At 41.7% G+C, this 5000-nt stretch overlaps 1 protein-coding gene across 1 annotated transcript in view; it reads left to right on the top strand.

The window, feature by feature from the left end:
• ccdc136b (coiled-coil domain containing 136b) overlaps nucleotides 1–3823 on the top strand; it is a 35934-nt gene extending 32111 nt beyond the window's left edge. The window contains exon 9 of the mRNA XM_076297196.1: nucleotides 895–3823. The gene's annotated coding sequence lies outside the window, so the exon portion shown is untranslated. The remainder of the gene's footprint in view (nucleotides 1–894) is intronic.
• Nucleotides 3824–5000: the final 1177 nt, after the last annotated feature.

Genomic DNA, 5000 nt, shown 5'->3' with positions numbered 1-5000 from the left:
GTAACTAGCTGGCCCATGACACACAATGGAACTCTTTGTCAATTTTGTTCTTTAGGCCGGAGTTTGTGTGCATGTGTCTAAAGTATATCAACTTCTGTGTGTGTGTGTGTGTGTGTGTGTGTGTGTGTGTGTGTGTGTATGTGTGTGTGTGTGTGTGTGTGTGTGTGTGTGTGTTTGTGTGTGCATGTGTGTGTTCCCTTAACAATAAATTATTTGACCTTGTCTAACAAGCAGGGTCTGTGTACGCATCATGTATTTGTTTTAGCTGGAGTTGCCTTTTAAATGGGAGGCTCCCGGGAGAGCTCTTAGTGAAGACAAATCCACTGCTGCTGGACTCCACCCTGAGACGGCGCAGTGCTTTTCTGCTGCTATTTAATTTAGATGGATGGATGGATGGATATAGATATTTCTTTTTGTGAGAACAATGGTCATTTGTGGGCACGTGTATCCACTGGCTATCAGACTGCATTGTCAGCTCTTGTAGACAGAATAAAATGGTGTATATGGGTGTGCAGTATGAAACTAAAGGGAGGACATGCACCTCCCCAAAACACTAGCAGTTGGCTGCAGAGTCGAAGCAGTCTGAAGAAGAGCAGTGCGTTTGAAAAGTTATGCACATTACATGCAAGTTATCAACGTGAACTGTTTTGGTGTGTGATGCTTATACCACTGAACTGGGTATGACCAGTAGCACTGAGGGTTGAAGCAGACACACTGCACTCATGTATGCATTTCAGGGAGGGTTGAAGCAGACACACTGCACTCATGTATGCATTTCAGGGAGGGTTGAAGCAGACACACTGCACTCATGTATGCATTTCAGGGTGGATTTGTCCTGTTATTGTGTTGAACTTTATCTTGTAACCTTTGGCCTGTGTTCTGTCTGACCTTCAGGATAGTGAGGGCGAGTGGAATCTGGTGATGGTGGTTGCCGTGGTCGCAGCGGCAGTTCTGATTGTCCCTAGCTTGACCAGAATGCTGTCCTGAGCGGGATTATGGGCATCACAGGAAATTACATCACTCCTCCACCTTCATTCCTGTTTTAATCACTTCCTGTCCCCCCTTCTATCAATCACAATCCAAGAATCCTGACCAGAGGCCAGATACAAGGTAACCAAGGCAACCAAAGCACAACAATGACCCTCCAGACCCTCCCAATGAACCTCGAGACCATGGAACCAGGGATATTTTTTGCTCACAGCTGCATTATGGGAGCAGAGGGACCAAAGCATCACAGCTCCCTCTCTCTCTTTGTCTCACTCTCTTTCTATCCCTCTCTCCCTCTTTCTTTCTTCTTACTCCCTCGTTTTCTGTCTCACTCTCTATTCCCTATACCACTCTCTCTCCCTTCTTTCTATTGCTCTCTCTTCTTGCGTACAACTTGTTTTCTTATGTGCTTCAAGTAGACCAGACTGTAAAACTATGGTTTGGGGACGTCTACGGACTACAGAGTGCAAGGATAGAGATGTATTCTTACCTGCCTGGCTGTCCTCCATCCCAGAGTCAAAGCCACCACTCCACATCTGAGTGACCTGCCTAAACCTCTGACCGAGGCATGCCAGTGAAGCCTGGCATGGAGAAGTGTGAGAAGAACATATCTGCCATATCATTTGCTTTCCCTTGTTCAGTTTCTGGTGTTTGTTTCTTCCTGGAAAGGACAGAAAGGCAGAATAGACTGTATTGAACACTGAACTGAATTCAGAGAGAGAGAGAGAGTGGGAGAGAGGGAGAGAGAGAAAATAAGGAATAGAAGAGGAGGAGGAAAAGAAGGGAGAGGGATGCCCTGGTGAGATGTGAAAGACACCATATTTAACTCTGCACACAATCTGAAGTAAGAGCGGGAGATTGAAGAGATGGAAGAAAAAAGAAAGAATATAGAATAAATATTGAAGGGCTGGCAGAAAGCCCTGGATGCAGCTGCTAGCTTTGGCCTTAACCTCTGACCCCGAATGACATCATATCCTCCTGACACCAACTCACTCTCGAATGGACCTAGCCTGGACCCAGTCCAGATATGCACCTGGACCCAGGCCAAGGTCCAACCCAGATCTGGGCCATATCGATGCTGGATCTGTTCCAGCTTGTGGTCCCAGATCTTCCCTGAGTAACACCAGACTGCTGTACATTTCTGCTGCCTTCATATTCATGATCTAGCATCCCATAATACTCTACTTCCTCTTCCTCTCTCAGTAGAGCTGCTCAGCCAATCAGATTCCTCCGATAAAGCATGCTCCTCCCAGTCTAAGCAGACATAATTAGTGAAGGACAAATATCATTAGTCTTCACTGCAATATCCAGTACCTGGTTGTTAGTATCTATTTGTGTTTGTTTGATTTTGAGGGTTGTTCTTTTATTGAAAATGTTATATGACAGTATATGACCTGGACAAGCCATGGATGGAAAGTAATATTATCTAACTCAAGTTAGAATTAGCATTGTGCGCACAGAGAAAATGGACGAAAGGCTTAGGAAAGTTGGTCTGTTCTTAATTGGACTTTTTCACATCAATGATTATCAGCTAGTGACACTATATTTTTGTATCTGTGTGCTCAACACTAAGGTTTAAGTTTAGAAATTGAATATTCTATGATGTGTTATATGAAAGAGAATCATATTTTTGTATATAGATATTAATGTGTAAGCAGTATACGTATTATATGACCAATTCTACATGTAAGCACTGAATATATTTATTTTAATGGTTGGCACACACATATAGCAAGAATGGTGCATTGCTAACCAAAACATCATAATCATCGGCATGGTTCAGATGTGAAAACACTAGAGAATATATCTCAAGACATGTTAGTGTCTTGCATCATTCTCCTTTTAACTGGTTAATGATTTTGTGTGTTTGTATATTGGAATGTTAATTTGCAGACTTTCTGTCTCTCTGTCGAGATATCTTTCACTTTTCATTTAGGTGTTAATCTGCTCTCTTGTGGAGAAACAGTGCATGGTGGACCATAATCAATAATGGTGAATCAATAATTAATAAGCTTTAATAGATCACATTCCAGAAGACTGAGAGACGTACAACAGGATCAACACACACACACACACACACACACACACAAACAGACACACACACACACACACACACACACACACACACACACACCTATCTGGCAGGCGCTGGGCCTATATATAATAATATGGCAAAATATTTGTCTTTATAGCGCAACATATGACATTTACCATATCGTATATAGCAGGATCATAATGTCTCACCTCAGTCTAAGGGGTGTGTGTGTGTGTGTTAGCACAATACAGAATACCATACTTCACTTTGAGGCATGTACTGCTGTATGCTGTCCTGGGCTATATGTCTGTTCTATAGGATACTTACTCTATATCAGTGTTTCCCAAACTTTTTTTCTGGCGACCCACTTTTTAAAAATGACAGACCATCGCGACCCATTTCACTTCAAATCTACCCTGCAACCACCAACACTGTTTTAGGCCACAGGTTCTCCAACTTTTCTATGCCTCCCCCAACCATACATTGCTATAGGATCTAAATAGAAAGATCCTGCTTTGAACACGGTAGTTTTGCATTTTGAGCACCATCTGCGTGAAAAGTTGGAAATGACTACTGAAAAGATACGTTTTAATGCTATTAACTTTAAAGATTGCATCTACAATCGAAACTATCTACATGCAAATTGAATATCCTTATCCGGTCTATGGATGTCTGCTTTAGTTGACAGCACGGTCACTAGATTTTAATCGGTAAAGTTGAGGAACTGATATCTGTTAATGTTCGTGCAAATAGGCGGATTCATGTCCCTTGCAGTTTGCAACTGCGAGGTACAGGTCATGGCAGGCGCCCCACAGAACAGTTTCATTTTGAGAGGTAGATATCCATGCTCTGGCTCCCCCTCTGCGATGCGTTCGTCCCCCAGTTTTATGCGCCAGTTTCATGAGCTTTTATGACAAAAGCGTAACTGTGGTAGTTAACAAACTACATCCTAATAGAAAACTGTTAACTTTCCTGGTATCAAATGACAAATGGTATCAGTTAGACCTATAACACAACATAAATTGTGCTGGGCTGGCGACCCAAATCAATTCTCCTGCGACCCACCTGTCGGTCGCGACCCAGACTTTGGGAAACACTGCTCTATATGACACATTTAAAACAAAACAAAACAAAAAAACAGATAATCTCTAAAAGCCACGGAGATGCTACACATGTTTGTAGGCTAAACCTTCACATTTTCAGGCTGTTGATTAAAAGTACAACAGCATCCTATATTTAAACATAATATTTGTATAATTTATAACCTGCTAATGAATTGGAGTACCACTGCACTGTCCTGTGGCTTTAGCCAGTGTGTGTGTGTGTGTGTGTGTATTTTTCACCTTTCAGAGTGTGCCTAGACAGCACTGTCTTCCTACATGTTGTAGATACAGTCCGTAACACAGTTCCAAGCAGAGAGGAGACTTAAACATGGAACATGGAACCTTACTAAATAGGAGCTCTAGAATGTACTCTTGGCTTCGGCTTGTCCTGATTCTAACTAATAAACGCTATTCCATTTCTCTGGCTTGATGTTGCCCATGTGTACTAACAAAGCGTTTAACAGCATAAACAAAGTGTATCACAGCTGAAATGCAATATCACTACTCAACTATAACAGTGCATGTTGTTCTGCAAATATTACTGTGTCCATTCAAACTCTTCTGGGGCATCTTTATAGTTAAGAATTGAAACTGGGAAAACAGCAAGATGTCTCGTTAACTTAACTGTCCACAGCATTTGTGGCTAATTGATATTTTAAAATAAAATACACACACTATAGTGTAATAATCTTCTGGTGGAGGTTTTTTTTTAATATGTCTGCAGTATACTCTGAGCAGGCTGGTGTTTGCATGGTAGGTTAAGTAGACTGCATGTTGTAGGTACTGTAGGTTACACTTACTTGTGGTCAATCAGTTGTATGTGTTTAAAATCAACACAACTGCATGAAAGACTTAGTAGTTTTATGAGTCCTCTT

This window comes from Alosa pseudoharengus, unplaced genomic scaffold (assembly GCF_046254945.1).
Source record: "Alosa pseudoharengus isolate Yale_2024_CS ecotype anadromous, Long Island Sound unplaced genomic scaffold, YU_APseudo_1.1 YU_APseudo_1.1_scf_20, whole genome shotgun sequence".
In the NCBI taxonomy this organism is placed as follows: Eukaryota; Metazoa; Chordata; class Actinopteri; order Clupeiformes; family Clupeidae; genus Alosa; species Alosa pseudoharengus.
Note: the sequence above shows the minus strand (reverse complement) of the source record. Positions and strands in the feature narration are given on the sequence as shown.